Source organism: Vicugna pacos, chromosome 28 (genome assembly GCF_048564905.1).
Source record: "Vicugna pacos chromosome 28, VicPac4, whole genome shotgun sequence".
In the NCBI taxonomy this organism is placed as follows: Eukaryota; Metazoa; Chordata; class Mammalia; order Artiodactyla; family Camelidae; genus Vicugna; species Vicugna pacos.
This window is the reverse complement of record NC_133014.1, coordinates 15,919,235-15,939,804: the sequence shown is the minus strand read 5'-3', so window position 1 is coordinate 15,939,804 and position 20,570 is coordinate 15,919,235. Positions and strand designations below refer to the sequence as shown.

General features: G+C 44.6%; 1 protein-coding gene across 4 annotated transcripts in view; it reads left to right on the top strand.

Annotated features, from left to right (window-relative positions):
• CTNNA2 (catenin alpha 2) overlaps positions 1-20,570 on the top strand; it is a 933,346-nt gene that overhangs the window by 271,377 nt on the left and 641,399 nt on the right. The gene's annotated exons all lie outside the window — the stretch shown is intronic.

Genomic DNA, 20,570 nt, shown 5'->3' with positions numbered 1-20,570 from the left:
CCCTCTCTTTCACGGTACCACTTCTTGCTCTCTGGGTTTCAGTATCTGGCCCTAAGAAGTAAGGACCATCTGGTCTCAACTATGTTGAGCTGCAGTGTCGCCGTGCCGGCTCCGCCTAAGTCGCCCTTTTCACTCCTGCCTCATGTTTGTGCCTCCCCTCCACCTCCTTGGCTTTTCTTCCTTGCTTCTCCTTCTTCTCTTTGCATGGATTTCCTTTTCTTAGATCTGGCTTTAACCCCCTCACCGACCTGGTGTTCGGTGGGCGGGAGTGTTGGAATGGGAGGGTCAGGAATGATGCGACAGCTACGTCGCGGGCCGATGAGGATGGCGAGGATCTGTAATCCAGCAGTGTTGCGGGGCCGAGGCTGCCCGCAGCGGTGAGGGAACTTGCCCTGGGGAGCGCCTCTGTGCTCCGGGGCTCATTCCCTAGGGTAGTTCCAGCGGTGAGCTCTTCTCAGGCGTGCATTGTGTTCCAGAAGCTCTCGGCCAGAGACAGAGGTGAAGCAGCAGGAGTCACCCAGGTGGGAGAGGTCGCTTCCCAGCAGAACGCCAGCCCGTTTCTGGGAGGTGGGGACGAGTTTTCTGGGTACCCAGGAGGATGAACATCCGTGGACGAGGGCTTGAGATCCAGTGTTGTAAGACAGCTCAGTAAAGAGCTGGAGCGCCACGTGGGCAACTTAGGTCAGAGGCCCAAGTACATGACCTCAGAGATCCACCCTGAAGGAGCCTGGAGAAGGAGGAGGTTTCCTGTTGACTGTCTTCTCCAAATATCACTCACCTTTTTGAGCAGGAAACAGTGGTTTCTTATCATCCTGACTAGCCCGAATAGATGCCTGTGTGGAAGTCCTGGTCCCATAAGGAGTCATGAAACGGAATTCTGGCTGGCTCAGGGATTCTTTTAAGAGATCCTACTGGCTCGTGGGCTCCACTGTGTCTGGGAAGGAGGAAGGCCTCCTTGGAGAAGTACGTTGTCATAGAAAGCCTTGTTCGGTCCCTCCCCAGGCCTAACCCTCCCTTTTGCTGTGGAAATCAGCAGAGTTATTTATCAGAGAGGCTTACCCCTTCTTTGATGTTCCCCAGAGTCATTCTGACTGCAGACATCTGGGAACTCCCGTATGGGGTTAAGAAGATCATACGTTTTCTATGCACTTCATTCCATTAGCGTGAGGGCAGAGAGAGGAGAGGGCCTATCAGAATGCTATGAACACACTGGTAAGGAAAATGCAATTTGTAGCTAGTCTTTTAAAGCAATTAGGAAGGTAGACGCCAAATGCATAGAAATGAAAGCCAGTTAGGCAGGACCATTTAGCATTTGGAAAGCAATTTCAGATTTCTATTTCAGGTACTAAAAAGATGGAGCCGGCAAACTCAGCAGTTTGCTGCCTGTCTGAGTCTGAGCCAGTATTTTTGAAGGCTTAACATCTGTACTGTTGTGTCTCTTATTCTTTAATGCTTTTATTAGTATTCCTTAATAATGTTCTCTGCTGTATTCCTATGGAGCGGTTCTGACAGTGGTTCTTGGCTGTTGGAAGTAGCCTGGGACACTGGGGAGAGCCCAGAACTTGGATTCAGGTGTCTGGCTGCTACTTCAAGCTCTATACATAACTGTAAAGATGTGTGACCTGGAGTTACTGAGATAGCCTCTCTAGGCCTTGGAATAAAGTTTAGGCATAGCTGAGAGCGTTCCTTAAGCGCATAAAGCATGCCACGTGAGATGTTAGAATGAAAGTTGATGGGGTATGAAGAAGAAGTGCTTACTAAACAGCTTTAGTTACTGCAGTGCCTAAGTGTGCAGTGTGCACCTATGTACATAATATGCACCTCACCTTTGAGGGGGGAGGCAGTGACATTAGGGACGGTGAAATCACGGAAGACTTCCTGGAAGAGGTGGCACACACGTAGGCGTTAGCATGATGAGTGTGAATGAGAGTGCTTCTCAGACAGAGAGAACATCATTGCACGCAGAGGCGTGGTGGGCAGAACTGGCTGAGTCCGTGAGCTTCAGGAAGGTTCTAGAGCTGTGTTGGTCTTGCAGGGGGCTGGGCTTCAACCTGATGGTGTTAGGAAGTTGCTGGTGATCTCAGCGGGGGAACGCATGGGCACATTTGTGTTTTTATTTTCCTTTCTTTTTCTTTAGTTGTATTTGTGTTTTTATTTATTCATATTTTTTCTTTCTTTTCAAAATTTATTTTAGATTTGTGTTTTTAAAGATCCCTCTGGCTGCAGGCTGGAGAATGGATTCGAACAAGGCGAAGCTGCCGCCCAGAGAGGGTGACTAGGGTGGGGGGTGACGAACGTCCGAGCAGCTCCCAGGAGCAGCGCGTGCATGGCCCGAACCACGCGGAGGGAGTGGGATCGCCAGGCGGTGGGAACCGCGCTTCTGACCCTCATGTATCAAAAGGGTTGATGTTTGTGCAGGAGGTTAGTTAATGAAAAAAATATTTTTTGCAATTCCGATTAGGAAATCTTGAGAACTTTCAGTCGTTTGTGGAATCCTTGATATTTTGCCTAATACAACTTTCTCGCATTGTTTTCTTTTTTTCTGGCTCTTAGTTTACTTACTTACATTCCCACCAGTGTGGTTATTAAATGCGTGGTAATGTATGGATCTGTATTTTGAACGTTGCTCATCCACATTCTTCAGCGTCTTGGATTTTTCTAACTTAGCTTAAGTTACTTAACGTTGAATTGACCTCCTATCAGTATGTACTTACGAATGCTCATTTCACTACAAAAAAAAAAAAAAAGAAAAACCCACTTCTAGACACACTTTATATATATATATATATATATATATATATATATATATATATATATATATATATATTCCTTTTCATATCTTTCATTACAGGCTATTACAAGGTATTGACTTTAGTTCCTTATGCTGTACAGTAGGACCTTCTTGTTTATCTAATTTTTATATAGAAAGTAGTTAGTAACTGCAAATCACGAACTCCTGATGTATCCCTTCCCACTCCCTTCCCCGCCCCCTGGTAACCATAAGTTTGGTTTCTATGTCTGTGAGTCTGTTTCTGTTTTGTAAATAAGTTCATTTGTCTCATACTTTTAGACTCCACGTATGAGTGATATGTCATACGGTACTTTTCTGACTTGCTTCACTTAGAAAGAGAATCTCCACATCCTCTTAATCCTGCGGGAGTCTAGCTGAGAACCGGCAGCGGCGTTTGGGCATTCTTTATCAGACACTGACATCTGGTGGCCAAACGGAACGTTAAGGAATCCTCCAGTGGGTTTCCATCTCCCTGTCAGCCCTGCACAACCTGAGTGCTCCGCCCTGTGTGCAAACTCAGGGGATGCAGACGTGGACGGGGCGTAGCCTGCCTTCAGAGAACTCTTAAGTCGTACCACACCCTTGTGTACAGTGATGTTATGCACTGGAAGTTGCTTTAATCCTTTTTGGAAAAGTTTGTAGCCCTGGGAAGCTGGTAAAGGTGAATATAGATGAGTTTTGGGGAAGAGACGCTCCAGGCAGTGGGGAGAGATGAGGGTGGTCCTGCTGGCGGAGTGGGAGACAGTCACGAGCATTTGGGCAAGCTGTTCTCTGCTTTTTGAGCCGTGCCACATCCCTGCCAGGACCCGTTTATCCCTTATCATCATTTATTCTGGACGACTGACACCTCCCATATCTTCTTGCTGCCAAGAAGCTTTCGTTTCTTCAGGCGTTATAAACCTAGGAGTGTTTCCTGACAGTATCATTTACTTTTCTATCATATTTTATTATAATTACCAAGGAAATACCCCAAGACAATTTGATTTCTCTTGAACGTTTCAGTTAGTAAATGTGGAGCTACAAAAAAGAGTTATCAAGGAAATGACAATTCTGAGATTTGAAATACTGTTTTTGAAAATTATGGTTCGAATTCTCATTTATCTGCCTCCCTGACATCTTTAGTCAACAGCATTGTATTTCCAATCTTGTTTCCTTTCTTCTCACAAGGGAAAATGTGAGAATCTGTATTTTCCCCATGATAATAACTTTCTTTTTTAAGAATATTGCCTCATTCTGTGGATCTGAGTTCACTGTTATTTCAGGTGATTAGTACTAAGTCTAACAGTGAACACTGACATAATTGATTATCTTATTCTTAATTGTCTAAACATGTGATGGCAAACAGCGTTTTGCTTGTCATGTACTTATGAGTCATGCTTTAAAATTTGGGACCCAAACGAGTCCTTTTATCTAGTGAATTATTCGTGAGTAGTGTAGTTTATTTAAAATGTTTACCTCCGTATTCTTCTTTCTTTCATGATTTCTTGTGTTAGAAGTGTTTGCCTTTACTTAGTGCTCCCTTCTTGTGTGTTTCCCATGGCACAGCAATGAGTACGGGGTACAGATTTATAGGATACGATTTGCTCAGATTTCGTGATGAAGTAAACACGCACACACACACAGACACACACGTGTGCGCACACACGCACACACACGAGCAAACTACTTACACCAGAGAGACTGAGTGTCCCGCTCACTTCGGGTAGATCAGCCGCTGTTTACGGGCCTGGAAGCAGAGGAAGCCTTTGGTCCTTGCCATTCCCGGTGGGGCTGTCCTGTTACTGCCTGGCCTCCCCTGGTGACTGAGTAGCTCCGTAAGCTTTCTTTTCCCATAGGTGACGTGGGTCTAATGTGGCCGTAGAGATTTGCTGTGAGAGTTAAAATCTTTTCCAAAAACACTTTGTGGGGTGGCTGACCCAACACTAGATACGCGTTAGCGCTGGTGCTGGTGAGAAATGGGTGCTTTTCTATTACTGCATTTTTCACTAAAAAAAAAAAAAATCCTTTACCCTTGATGTATGTATTTTTAGAAAGTGATCTAAATTTTGCCTCTTTGGTTGAAAGTTAAAAAGATGAAGTTTCAAAACGTGTTACTTGAACAAAGTTTATATTGTAGATTTAGCTAATATTGACCAACCCTTCAAAACAGACTTTAGAATAAACAAATGGGACCTAATGAAACTTACAAGCTTCTGCAGAGCAAAGGAAACCAGAAATAAAACAAGAAGAAAACCTACGGAATGGGAGAAAATTTTTGCAAGTGAACCGACAAAGGCTTGATCTCCAAAATATATAAGCAGCTCATACGACTCAATAAGAAAAAAATAAACAAGCCAATCCAAAAATGGGCAGAAGACCTAAACAAGCAACTCTCCAAGGAAGACATACAAATGATCAAAAAGCACATGAAAAAATGTTCAATATCACTAATTATCAGAGAAATGCAAATCAAAACTACAATGAGGTATCACCTCACACCAGTCAGAATGGCCGTCATTCAAAAATCCAAAAATGACAAATGCTGGAGAGGCTGTGGAGAAAGGGGAACCCTCCTACACTGCTGGTGGGAATGCAGTTTGGTGCAGCCACTATGGAAAACAGTGTGGAGATTCCTCAAAAGACTAGGAATAGACTTACCATATGACCCAGGAATCCCACTCCTGGGCTTGTACCCAGAAGGAAATCTACTTCAGGATGACACCTGCACCCCAATGTTCATAGCAGCACTATTTACAATAGCCAAAACATGGAAACAACCTAAATGTCCATCAACAGGTGACTGGATAAAGAAGTGGTGGTATATTTATACAATGGAATACTACTCAGCCATAAAAACTGACAACATAATGCCATTTGCAGCAACATGGATGATCCTAGAGAATGTCATTCTAAGTGAAGTAAGCCAGAAAGAGAAAGAAAAATACCATATGAGATCGCTCATATGTGGAATCTAAAAAACAAAAACAAACAAACAAACAAAAACAAAGCATAAATACAGGACAGAAATAGACTCATGGACAGAGAATACAGACTTGTGGTTACGGGGGGAGTAGAGGGTGGGAAGGGATAGACTGGGATTTCAAAATTGTAGAATAGATAAACAAGATTACACTGTATAGCACAGGGAAATATACACAAAATGTTATGATAAATCACAGAGAAAAAAATGTGAAAAAAAACAACTTTAGACATTTATGATCGTAAGTAATGGTCAGATTGCCACACGCCTGAAAAAGTAAATAAAAGGTTCGTTACTGGCAAATGGGATCCTAGGAAGTAAGGTATAAACCGTGTGTGTCAGTCTTTGGCGCAAAACCTTCAAACAAATTGTCTTCTAATTCCTCACTTGTGCCACCTGCTTCTTTTGCTCATGTCAGTAGTTCTAATTCAGCAGTGTGTTCTTTATTGTCACTTTTTGTTCACAATTGTGCATTTATAACTATGCAGAAACCACTTGTACTAGATTCATTTTATCTGAGAGTAATTGCCATGCGTTATAAAATGGTCACTCCTAGGTGACCATGGCTCACGCCCCTGTGAGAGGAGTCGTGGGCTTAAAAATCAGCGCTCGGAGTGGATGTCCGTGTCCAGGGATGGGCTGGGGGCGGGGACACCCGTTGTCAGGCCTTAGCCGCTTTCCGGCTCTGGGCTCCACTTAGTTAAGCTTGGCTCAGCCTCGTGTATCGTAGTGAGGAGAGGCTACTTCTCTGCCAGGCCGGAGCAGAGCAGCGCTGGGGGAGAGGCCACGCCCGCTGTCACTGGTTTAAACTCGTGCGGTTCAGACCCGGGGCCCTGCGACGGGGCCTCACACGGCCGCGTGTGCAGCGTGGACGGGAGGGCGGGAGGGGTGGGCCAGCGGGTCTCCCAGGGACGGGCATGCTGGCGAGCGTGGAGCCTGGGGGGCAGAAAGCAGAACAAGGAGTCTCAGCGGCAAAAACCGCAGCAGCTCAGGTCGAGGGGGAGAGCCGAAGGGGGAGACCACGAGGGGTGCGCCGCCTGCCGCCGGCGGGCGCAACCGGTGCTCCAGGTTCTCGTCCCGCCGTCCCCGAAGGAACTCAGAGACAAGACGTAGTGGTTAAAAAAGCAAAGTGAGGATTTATTAAAGGATGGACAGCACACCCTCAAGGGGAGGGCGGGCAGGCTCACAGGAGCGGCTGCCCTGAGCTTCTTTGGCAAGTTGGTCACAGAGGGTGTAAAAATGAATGGGCAGAATATTCATTGGGGAGGGACGGGTTTGGGGTCATATTCCCTGATTATCATCCCAGCTCCACCTTCCCGGAGGGAGGAGGGATTTTTGTCCGTATTTAGCCTGGATCAAAAGTCTCATGGTGTCGGTGCATGCTGGGAACTTCTGATCTGTAAGGCTAATTTTATTGAGATGAGGGCATAATGAGCAAAAGGTCACATTCGGACCCTGGAGATTCCTGCCTTTCCCCTCCTTTCTTTGTCAGACTCCAGACTGCTCATCACCCCAAAAGGTGTGACCACTTATCATCCCAGAGGTTCCTGCTTTTCTTTCTCTGCCTAGGGACCCCCTGGTGCTCACATGATGTGTGGTTTCCCGCATTTGGCCTGTGCCTTTCTGCCCAGTTTCTGCCGTGTGGCCTGCGTCCCCCTCTCTCTGCTCAGACCTAGCTGTCTGCTGCTCTGACGTGACCACTAGTCCTGCAGACGCAGGTGGAGACTGGATGGCCTTACTTAGGCCAGGGAGCTAGCAGAGGGGGCCAGACTGCTCACGAGCGGCAGCGCTCCTGTCTCGCAACAAGTCCGTGACTCTCCATGTGGAGTTTCCATGAACAGTAAACAAGAGGGAATAGATGCGTTGTGTTTCATGTGTTGTAATTCATAGCCTTTTAATTCATTTGCCTTTAAAAAAAAGTGTGGTAGCAGTTTTACTTCTGGTGCCTAACAGAGCCTGGTGCAGAGTGAGCTCTCTGTAAGCATTTGTTGAATGAAAGAAAGAACGTGTGACAGGGTCTCCTGGAGAGCAGTTTAAGCAAGATGGGTTGGCCACTTTAGTCGAAGGGTTATAATTACTGTTAAAACTTACTTACATTTAAGGATGGAGAAAAGGCATTTTTTGATAGTGCAAAGCTGATGATAGCAACAAAGATAATACAACAGTGCATCTTTGACCTTGCCGTGTGCTTCAGCTCTTAAGTTTAAATCAGTATATCTTGGATTTTGGCAAACTTAAATAAAAGTCATCAAGCCTTCTGTCTTGGAAAGCTGCCCTTCGTGGAGGCTTAACATCTCCGCTGACTGTCGTCACGCTGATGGTACCCAGGGCAAGTTCACGTGCCCGCAGCACCGCGAGGCCAAACAAGCCAAAATGTCAGAGTTTGGAGCAGAGAAGGGTTTATTCCAGGGCTGAGCAAGGAAGATGGGGTGGCTTGTGCCCAAGGAAACCCCAAATTCCCCAAAGGGTTTCAGCAAAGCGTATTTGAAGTCCGGGTAGGGGAGGGGGTCGCAGGATGTGTGATCAGCTTGTGCACCGTCCTCTGATTGGCTGGTGTCGAGGGAACAGAGTGGTCAACACTCTCCACCCCTGGGCACCACAGGACCTGGGGCCCACATGCTCACAGTCATCAAGTAGTTAATGTCTTCCCTTTGGTGGTGGGTTTTAGCATCTGAAAAACTCAGGAAACATGCATGAGGCACTGTTCCGGGGGTGCTTCAGAGAGGAGCTGCCGCAGGGGACACGGGACGGGTCTGAGCCTGGAAGGCCCCGCGGGGTCCTGCCCCGTTACACTGAGGCGTCTCCTTCCTCAAACTGCTCTGTCCTTCAAGGTCGCATTCCCTTCAGCTTCCGAGAATGACTGTGTTGCGCTTTGGATTTTTTCCTGCCTCTTTGACCGTCACGCTCTCTGTCTCCGGGACTTGCTTCCTCCCCTGCCCCCTAACTGCGGCTTTTCTCTCGAGTTCTGTCCTCTGCCCCACTCAGTTCTCACTAAAGGGCCTCCCTTGTTGGGACCACACATACCGCATGTCTGTTTCTCTGGTCCCAGCTCCTCTCCGGAGCTGCAGGCCTGGGTCCACCTGGATGGTGTGACGTGTTAGCTCAGATGACTTCTAAGCATCTAACACGTTCTCAGACTAAGTCTGGTGTTTTATCTCTGTCAAGCCTAACCTTCCTTTTGGATTTCTTCTTTTACATAAAGAGATGACCTGTTTGAAGGTGGCCACTGAATCCAGAACGCTGAGAGCCTCACCCACGGCCCTCTCCAGTTAATCTCAAAATCCTCTGAGTTCTGTTCCTTTTGCATCTTTGACGTGGCCCTCTCACCTTCTCGTTTATGACCACCGTGTATCTAGGCCCATGCTTTGGCCCAAATCATTGAAGCAACTTCCTACCTGGCTGCTCTGCCTGCCCCCCCTCCCCCCCTCCCATCACCTCTGCCAGCCTAGCTTTGCCAAAAATGCAAGTCAGGTATTATCTTTTATTTACCAGTGAAATTCTGTCTTCAGGATAAACTTTAAAGCACTCAGCGTGGCATCAGGTCATTTCAGTAGGACCCTGACTGCCTCTTTCATCTCACATCCTCCTTTTTGTTACATTCCATTCTATGTTCTGTCATAATTACCTGTTTATTACTCTTCGGATGGACACTTGCTCTTTTAGCCTCACGTTCCTTCTCGTGGTATTTCCTCTGCCTGAACTTCCTTTTCTTTTCTAATCAGTTTATACTCATTCTTACCAAGATGCCCTATTTTTTGAAACTATCTCCAATTCTCCTAGCAACCAAACCACTGTTTCCTTCTATGTTACAACTGTACTTTGTGCATATTAATATTAAACATATTATTCTGTTTCCAGTTCTGTCTCTCCAGCGGCGAGCCCTGGAAGGAGGGAGACCAGGTCTGATTCATACTCTCCTCAGTACGGTTAGCACAAAGACATCAAGTAACTTTGTTGAACGGAGACAGAAGTGGATATGCTCACTGTTTTGGTCTTAATGGCACTCTGGTTTATCCACCCGTGATTCCTTCTCATCCCTGTGGGTGGCGCCATCTGCCTTGTCAGCTTCCCCGCGACAGACATGACCCACCTTAATCAGCATTCTGCTGTGTTCCAGTGGGCATCCATTATCTTCCTTGTTGGGTTAAACCTCTTCAGGTGTCTGTCTTCCAGTGTCACCCAAAGACTCTGTATGATTTAAATTATCATCAACAGATGAACATCAGAATTCAGAGTTTGGGGGAGAACATGACATCCTCATTAAGCACAAAGAGTACTTCTCAAGCCATGCTATGTTTCTTGAGAAGCAATTAACATATTGCACATTATTCCTGTGAGACACAAACTGTTTCTTTCCCATCTTAATTTGCCTGCTTAAAAACAGACAGAAAAAGATAGATGAGTTTACACTCAGGGTGTATGCATTTCCCTTGAGCCCAATGAACCAATTTCCTTTGCATATTTGCAGAATATTGATACAATTACTCTTTCATCAGACATGAAATTTGAGTGCCTAACCAGTTTGTGGAAATCACCTAGTAATTTATTAGGTTGATAATGCCAATTAAGTCATAATTGCTTCTGAGAAATATGAATTGACTTTCTGTTTTAAAGGGACAATTTAACATTCCAAACCACAGACCTAGAGTGGAACTAATTTGGGGGTTAAGAAGTTTATTTTTCCTATTATTAAACTTACAAAAATTTAAACTGTTGATAATCCAGTAACTAATTATTCAGTTGCTGGATTATTGGGTTCATGTCATATCTTTATCTTTGTCTCTGGTTGCTTATCTTTTTTTTTTTAACTATTTAAAGATGTAATGAAGGAGAGGATTTTAGACAGAAATGTAACATGTTGGTAGGCCTGTGGTGTTTCTTTTTTCTACTGTTTTTTTGATCTATCTATCTATCTGTCTATCTATCTATTTTAAACTGACATACAGCCAGTTACAATGTGTCAATTTCTGGTGTACAGCATAATGTCCCAGTCATGCGTATATATACATATATTCTTTTTCATTAAAGGTTATTACAAGGTATTGAATACAGTTCCCTGTGCTGTACAGAAGAAACCTGTTCTTTAATCTATTTTTATGTGTAGTGGTTAACCTTTGCAAATCTCAAACTCCCAAATTTATCCCTTCCCACCCTTTTCCCCCCAGTTAATCATAAGGTTGTTTACTATGTCTGCAAGTCTGTCAACTGTTTAAAAACATCATTCTTAACTTGTCAACCATACAAAAATGGAGAGCAGGCTTAATTTGGCCCATAAGCCATTGTTTACTGACCTTGGTTTAATCAGACCTTCACGTGAGACTTTCAAATGTTTGTGGAGTTTTCATGTGAGTGGCAGAGCTGCTTTCAGTAACAGTCTCCTGTTTACACATACTCTGTACTTCCACGCACACACTGGGAATGCCTATTGGCTTCGCTGACACTGTGTGGAAACTTAAAATAGTTCCTTTTTCTGGATGGATCAGGATCAAGGATTTTACAGTAGCAGTCTGCCAGCCAAGCGATTTGGCAGCCTCAGCCCGGCCGCCTCACACTGCAGGCAGAACTAACATTTGTTACTACACGTGGTGATGTGCCTCCGCCCCGGTAATCTGGAATCTCAGGCTCACTGAGCCACGTCAGACATCAGTGCAAACCAAAATACGCACGTCCAGCTGGACGGCTGCCCGTGTGTGTTCATCTGCAAGTGATGGATTCACTGGGTGCCCCCTTGTGTTCCAGGAGCCTTTTGGTAGAAGTTGGGAAAAGGATGTAATTGGCTCACGACCTCTCAGTCGGCTAACTGGCAGCTATGTATCAACTACTAACATGCAGGGCACTCAGCTGGGTGCAGCAGAAGAAACCAAATGTAAGACTCACCCTAAGTGCGGGCGAGGCTTAGTCTGGGGTGTGGATGGCAGATCGTGTCAGGCGCCACACTGAGGTCGCAGAGGACGGCAGCTGGGCAGACAGATGGTCAACAGTGTAGACAGAGGGGGAATGAAGCCACACGGTGACCGTGTGTTCACTCAGAAGCAGTCGGTTTTACTCTTGACCCTTTAAAGACTCGATTTGATTGAGTGCGTTTTGAATATTCGCTTTCTGATCAATCCATGATGTGAAGCCAAGGATGATGCCCTCTGCCCTGCTTTCCTGGGGTGAGCAGACAAGGGAACTAGGGAGGCGAAACCGGCCGCCCTGAGATGACAGCATCCAGAAGGAGCAGTTCGCCGCTGGGCCACCTCGGGCCGCTCTTCTTAGCCGTTACCTTTGCTAAATAGGTGACTCTGTCCTCCTGAGTGTCAGCGTCTCTACATAAATAACAAGGACCTCCTGTAGAGCACTGGGAACTATATTCAATATTGTGTAATAAGCGATAATGGAAAATAATTGAGAAAGCATGTATATACTGAGTCACTTTGCTGTACTCCAGAAACTAACACAGCATTGTAAATCAACGATACTTCAATTAAAAAAAAATTTGAAAATAGCTTCTCTCTCAAATGAAATTAATGTAGGCTTAGATTTCTGGGTTTTTTTTAAAGCATTAAATATCAAAGAATAAAATGTGTTGTATAATTATCAAGTCATTATCTTTGTCATTTATTTCCAATTAAAGTGAGCTGTTTAATTGCAGATAATATCTTAAGTCTATTAAAAATGGCATAATTAGTTTATTTTTAAGTATATGCCGGAGAAGAAAGAATAGAAGGTCCGTGAGACACCGTGCAGTCTTAAATGGAGGCAAGTCCAAAATGGAGCTTAACGTTTCTCTGTAGCTTAATACAAAGAAAGATGATTAAAAGTTAATATCTTTAGTAGTTTCCATTTCAAACGTTACCCCAGGTAGGAACAATTTATGTGCAGGTAGGAAGATTCTCACTGGGAGAGAGCTTGGCACAGAATGAAAAAGATGAAAATGTATCTGTGTTAATTATTGATACACCATAGGGAGAATGAGTGTTGAAAACAGAACAAATAACACGCTTTTGGTTTAGACACCTCGGTTAATTTATTAAAATGGTCTTGATTTATGCTTTTATCTCAGACTTCAGTCTTTAAAAGAAGTATTTAAAGCATTCAGAGCCAGAATTATGATCATGCCTCATTGTCTGTAAGATGTCTTTCATTCTTAATTCTCAGGGCTACAAAATTCCTTTTTCTGCCTCTATCTATAGGCATTTTGATGGGAAACTGGGAGACACGGCCTCGGGGGTTACTAGTCAGATAGTTTAAACTGGATAATAGGCATGTAAAAAGTAACACCGTAGAATGTTACTGGAGAATGGACCTGGAGATCATCATTCTAAGTGAAGGAAGCCAGAAAGAGAAGGAAAAGTACCATATGAGATCACTCATATGCGGAATCTAAAAAAAAAGACAAATGAACTTATATATAAAACAGAAACAGAGTCACAGACATAGAGAACAGATGTGTAGTTGCCAACGGGGAGGCAGGTGGGAAGGGATAAATTAGGAGTTTGAGATCTGCAGACACCAGTATACATAAAATAGATAAACAACAAGTTTTTACCGTACAGCGCAGGGAACTATATTCAATATCTTGTATTCTTAACCTATGCTTAAAAAATATGAAAAGGAACATATGTATGTTTCTGTATGACTGAAGCACTGTGCTGCACACCAGAAATTGACACAACATTGTAAACTGACTCTATCTCAATTAAAAAAAAATTAAAAAAAATTAAAAATAATAGTAATAAACACGCAGAGGTAAACAGGAGGACGGGGTGATGATAAAGGTGCCAAAGGAAGGAAGTAAAGATAGGCAAATTGTGGCCTCTTCCAGGGAAAAGCTCAGAATCACTAAAGGCGAACTGTACCCCCCCTTAAACACGCATTGTCCTGCAGGTTTTCTGATTTCCGTTGCTGTAATTACCCCACATCAGAATGCCATATTCTTGTAGAAGAATGAGTTTGACTAATGTCACTTTCCTCTTTGGGAACTATTTTTTTAACATCTTTAAAAAATGAAAGCGAATGGCTGCGTAAGGGCATGTTGACATTTATTCCTTCTTCTTGTTTAATTTGAAATAGTTGTGTTGGACAGCAGGCCACGGTGAGGGGCTGGAGTTTATCAGGCAGAGCAGGACTGTTTATTACTTTTCGTAGTTGCTACCTTGAACTGTGAAGGTAGTGAAAATCCGGGATGCATTGATCTTCCAGGGTTGTCGCAGAAAGCAAGGAAAACCACGGGACACGCTCTTACTCCTGGCATTTGCTTTTTCCATAGGATCAGATTCAGGAACACAGTGGATCAGATCAGTCCCTACTTTATATTAGCAAATGGTTTTCTTTGCTGTCTTTTGTGGCATTTTGAAAATCTTGCATACATTTGAGATGACTCATTAGCTGTCTAAAGAGGCTAGTTACTACTGAAAGCTAGAAAATCTTAAGGTAATAAATAAGACTTTCTCCTAGTCTTTAATAAACAGTTTCTTGGCTACTGAAGAAAAAAAAACCTTCACCTTCCTCCACTGTGCATCAAAAATCTTGGGAACTTACTGTTTGGGTATAAAACCACTCCGTTAGTGTTCTGTGCATGCTAAAGCCTTTCTGCTGACGTGACCGTAATTAAATGTAATTTTACACTCCGTATCTTACCAGGTAAGGCCAGTCCTGCTCAGTGATGGCTTTGAGTGCAGTCAGATATGGATTCAGCTTTAAGATGGTGGCTTTGTAGCTCAAGAAAGACTCAGAAATACTTGTGTTTTCGCTGTTGGTAGAAAAAGTATTTTATGATACCTGCTGAGCCGTTTGAAACAGGTCACAAATGAAAAGCAGGGAAAAGTAGCAGTTTAAGAGCGTTTGTCTCTGATCGCTGTCCACTGTTTCCGTACCTTCCTTGAGTGGAAAGAATCGTGTGCTACTGTTACTTCCCTGTCTGAAGTGGAGAAGTGGCTGTTGCGTGCAGAAGGATACCCCAGGGAGACGGTGCAGGGGCGAGGCTCGATCGCAGAGTCTGGGGCCAGAAGGCGGGCGGCCCATTCCCACTCTGCCCTGTGTTCAGAGCGTGTTCCCGGACAACTAGTCACCTCTTCTCAGCACCTTTCTTATTGTACCTAGTTGACATCTGGGTGTTTTTCTGTGTGTTTTGTTTTCTGATTCTTTTTTAAAAAAATTTTTGTTGAGATATAGTCAGTTCACAATGCTGTGTCAATTTCTGGTGCACAGCACAGTGCTTCAGTCATACATGAACATACATATATTCCTTTTCATATTCTTTTTCCCCGTGAGCATCTGTAAGATACTGAATATATTCCCCTGTGCTGTACAGTATAGAGTTGTCTGTTTTATACATGACCAGTCAGTATCTGCAAATCTCAAACTCCCAGTTTATCCCTTCCCACCCCCTCCCCCCGGTAACCACAAGTCTGTATTCTACGCCTGTGAGTCTGTTTCTGTGTTATATGTAAGTTCATTCCAGTGCACCTCCTGTAATCCCCTTTGCATCCTGTGCCCTGCTTCACCTCCAGGCATTTGTTCCCACCTCTTATTCTGTCCACATCACCTCTTTCTGCCCCTGACTTTGCTTGGTCCACTGCTTTTTACTCTTTAAGTCTCAGCCGAGGAATAACCTCCTCCAGAAAGATTTCTGTGACTGCCTACCGCCTCCCAGCGGTGCAAGTTCCCATCACTCAGTCATTTTTTTTTTTAAACATTGTCAGTATATCCCAAATTACAATTGGTTGTACATCTTTTTGTTTTTACCAGACAGTGAACCTCTTGAAAGAAAGGATTCTTCAGGCTCTGCTCTCAGACACCCACAGTAACTGGCACCCGTTTGTTGAACGAATGGCTGTACTTTCAGCTGCTCATTAGAAGGGGAAGTGGACCCAGATGACGTAAAAGAGGACAGATGGAGGCGGGGAGGGTATTGGTCAGTGGGGGAGCGCATGCCTAACATGCATGAGGTCCTGGGCTCAATCCCCAGTTTATTAAATAAATAAATAAACCCAATAAACTAATTATTAGCCCCCTCCAAAAAAAAAAGTGACAGATGATACATGTGCCATTGTGTTTGGTTTAGGAGAATTTCATGCTTTTTAAAAATAAGAGATACAGTTTTATAATTATGATTTGTTAGACTCATTTCAGCTGAATATGGGCAATCTGATACAGTGGCGGGAACTCTGGGCTTCAAGTCAAAGGTCCTGTGTTCAACTCCAGGTGTACCCCTTTCCTAGACCCCACGGGTGGCCACGGGGAACATCTCTGGCATCATTTTCTTCTTCAGTAAGATGGAGCGAGCAGCATCGTGGCCCTGTCAAGCCATGTGTGGTGCGTTCCGCGTCCTGCTGGGGCAGAGGCCTCTCTGCTGCGTCCTGTGGTGTGGGAGCCTGCAGTGAGGGGAGCGCAGTGTCCCTAGACTGAACTGCGATTTTAGATCACAGGACTCCTTGTAGAGAGAAAGGATGACAGGTGCCATTTAAAAGCAGTGCCCTTCTCACCACTGTATGTGAATGTAGGCAAATGTATGATTCTGGGAAGCAGTTTTGAACTCTCTGGTCCCCAGAATTATTTGCAAGTTAAAGTTTTAACAGAGTTCAACATTGGAAAAATAGATCAATTATGTGGGACAAGAGAGGCCGTAACAGCACCAGCCTGATGGCAGAAGGGGACCCTAGCCTCCTCTGCTTGGGAGTAAGTTACTGCGGCTGCTGTCTTTATGGCCATGCTTTCTAACTGCCGCTCCATAACTGTAGGAATGGAAACAATAATTTTTAAAGTAAACATGTTTAAAACAATAAAATCAGTAAAAATCCCAAGGCACCAAAATATTATGTAAGTCAAATAAAGGGAATGAAAATAGATAAGCTAGAAAGAAAATAAGGCTTATTTAAAAAGAAGAAGATAAAGTAGGAAATACAGCCCCACAATTTTAAAATGAACTAAAATGACAATGTAAGAGGAACAAAAGATCAAAAGGATACAAAGATTAGATGAGCTTTAAGAATGCAAACAAGAGCCTTAGACATTTGAAATGTAAAAACCTCAGTGGACCTAAGAGCATAAAATCCTCCTGCAGGGGCACACCTCTGTCGGCCTTGCCCTTTTCTGTCTGGGGCTTGCCCGTTAAAGCGAAGCGCTCCCTGCGTTACCAGGCAGCGGGGTTTTGCCGCCGGCTGCTGCCGCGCCCCTGCCGGCCTGTAGGGGGCAGCCGCACGGAAGGGCGAGGACGCCCGAGCAGGTGCTGGGGGCTGAGCTGTTTGCTGATGGGGAAGGACCCTGAAGGCTGCTAGCAAAGAGAAGCTGCCCAGCTGTTTCTTTTTTTAAGTCCCTCCCAAATAATGCAGCAGCAATACTCCTCCTTCACTCCGCTTTGGCTTCAGTCTCTGTCCTTCTTGCTCACGATTCAGCCCCAGGTGTTTGCTTTTTTCCTGTTACTTCAGCGACTAGTCTGTTTTGCTCTAGTCCCTAAGTCCCTGGCTTGCTTTGGTTCTTTTTTTTTTCCTTCTGAATTTCTAAACCTGTTTGAGAGCTCTTCAGTTCTCTGAAAATACACGCATACACACACACCAACAACCCACCCCCCTCCTCCGCCCACTCGTGGATGAACACACACAGCCGGTCCACACACGCACGCACGTGCCCCGATGCACACGCACGCGCGCGCGCGCGCTGCCCCTTTACCTTCAGCCCTGTCTCTCGCCTGCGTGGCTTCCCGCCCACGGAAACGCCTCTCCAGCTGGCTGGTCCCGTCCATCGTGGCAATGCTCCCCATCTCTGCCACGGTATAGATTAGAGTATTGTAAATTTATTCTTTCCCAGGGAGGTTTTTTTTTTTTTTTTAAAGCTTTTCCCCTGTCATCTATAAATAATGAATAATTCCATTAACAATGTGATGAATAGTGTAACTTTTATGCGGAGGTTTTCAAGCTCCATGTTTCAGCGCCTTTACTTTGGAGACAGCCCCGGGCCGCGGCAGGTAGGAAGCTCCTCCGGCCGACGCTGCAGGTTCGCTCGTGTCCCGTTTCCCAGAGTGTGTTCCCCAGGTTCTGCTAGTTCGTGCCTGCAGTTTATTTTGTTTTATTTTTCTAGCATCATGACACTGCTGACCTGAAAATATGAGGTAGGGAATTACCAATGCCATTTATTTTTTTTTATTTATTTAAATTTTATTTATTTTTTTTTATTTCAGTGTAGTTGATTTACAATGTTAGTTTCAGGTGTACAGCAAAGCGATTCAGTTATACATACACATACACATGTATGTTTTCTTTTCAGATTCTCACCTGCATGCATTTCCTCTAGTCCCTGGCTTCCTTTTTTTTTTTTTTTTCTTTTTCTCGTCTGATTTTATAAAGCCTGTTTGCGATCTCTTCAGTTCTCTGGAGATACACATACACACACACAAACAACCCATACCCCGCTCTCTGTGCTGATAGGTTTGAGGAATGTAGCAATACACTGACTCCTTTAATGCAGAACTCCCCAAAGCATTTCATGTGCTAATTTTCTCTGGGCCATGCAGTATTTCCAAAACATATTTGGCTAGGGAAAGGCATTTTTTTTCATCAAAACATTACCTCTCTAAAACTAGTGTTCCATGGAAAATAATTTAAGACATAATGCTATCATGACAATAATACATTTTCCTCGTTCGGCAGAGAAACTGTTTCACAATTACTCTTATTGCAGAGTTCACCTCAGTATATTTCCATCAAGTCGGCATTTCTGTATATTTTTACTCCAAAAGTATCATAAAAATCTATCCTTGAGCCCATATATGACTCTGAAGGTCTCCTGAACTTCAAAGCAGAGTAAATACTTTTCACTGTTTTATGTTCATATGGGTTTCTGTTAAAGAGTTCTTTGAAAATCAGTAATCTTTGTAAAGGAAAATAGTCTAATTAGATTTTGATCGAGTGTTGCTTTAATTACAGTGTCAGTACTTAATGCATGTTACATGGTAAAAAGATTATTGGAAGTGCATAAACTGAAGAGCAGTAGAAAGAAAGAGTGAGCAAGAAAGAGAGACTTCAGATGGGCCCCAGTGGGAGGAAGAGTCATTGAAGACACAGCGACACAGCTCTGGTACCAGTGGCAGGCGGGGCAGGGCACCCACGGCCCCCCATTTCAGTTTTCCTTCAGGAATCTCACCTGTATGATAAACCAGGCAAAGCCATCCTCAGTGTGATTTTTAGACACCATTTGGAGGGTGCCTAGGGCACAGGGGACAGGATCTGAGTAACACTATTCTGAGTTCAGTAAAAATTGTCCTTGTTCTAAGATCTAAGAAAGTGCCAATGTGAAGGTGGACTTTCTGCCGAAAGCTGCCACAGAAAACTTCTGTCCTGTTTGCACAACCTCATGCGTTTACCCTCTAAACTGAAGAGAGAGCATTTTTCAATGAGTAATTTCCTAGAAAATTCACAGTTCCAGGGGACCGCAGACCTGGTCTGTGCTGAGCGGGTGCTTCTTTCTGAGACACCACCTGCTTCACTCATTTCTCAGGACCCCATTGTTTTTTGCTGGAACGATCTGTGTTCTGTGGAGATGTGCATTTGAGCGGGAATCAGAGAATCGCAGCCACTGATGCTTGGAGCACAACTTTCAGTATGTATCTTTGGATGCTTTGTTTCAGAGCGAACTTTCCCAGAGCACAGACTCAGACTTAATTTGCCATAACTAAGTTGTTTTCTATCCTGTTAGAAAAAAAAATTCACACACATGTCCTTTACACTCCTCACTGTCTTTTTGGCCCTAAGCATTCTAGCAGGCACATAGTAGGTACTCAGCGGGTGGCAGGTGGGGCAGTGGTAAAATTACCTACTCTCATTTGCCTGTCTTACCATATTTATAGATATATATATATATATATATATACACACACACACATATATACATATAGTTTTAATATGAACTTCAAAGGAAAGAGGAATGGAATGGCATTCCCACCGAAGGATCCTGGGGTTGGAAGGCCATTTGCTCCATCACCACCACGCTGGTCCTTGGACCTCTGAGTGTTCACCTCCGGTGAAGATGAGCGTACCATTTCTGCAGCAGGTCATTCCACTTTGGTTAATGTTGTTGGAATGATCTTCCAGAAAAGGGTCCCCAGTCGAAACCAGCGGTTGGGCAGAGTCAGCGTTGCCTCGCCACGTCCTGCAGGGTAGTGACCACACCCTCTGTCAGTCTCTCTGCCCCCTTGGCTTGCTGGAAATCCTATTCTCCAGGTTCTGCTCCTTGCCCTCTGACTGCATTTTCCATCTTCTTTTTTGACTCTCATCTTCCTGTAGACCCTTGGAAATTGGGATTCACTGGGCCTTCTCTGGTCTGCTCTTACTCTGCTCACTTTGCCAGTCTGCCGTTCACGACCTGGTGTCGGCGTAGCCCTGATGATTCCGTGTGCCCACGTAGGCTGACACATCCCTTGAATTCCGGATGCACATGCCTGTCCACCTCTGGGCACCTCCACCTCAGGGTCCTCAGACTTGCAGTGGCCAAACTCAGCTTAAATTCCCTGTGACCCCTTCCTTCTAGGAAACATCTCCGTCTTCTCCTCCTTTGGAACACGTTAGTGCCTTCATCAGGAGACTGCCAGCTACCTGCGACAAATCGTGCACACGTTGTGAGCCTTCTAGAACACTAGCTTTTTGTACAAAACAGACTCGCTCCTAGTGGGAAGTGACCTGTGCTGTGTGTGCCTGTTGGGTGCTGTTTGCTCACGTTCCAGAAGGCGTCCTGGCGTGAGACTCCCTGCTTCTGGCGGGGAGGAGGCAGTGTGTACACTGCTCACTGCTAACGCCTCCTTAACCAGATGATTGGACACACATCATGCTCCAGTCTGGAGACTCT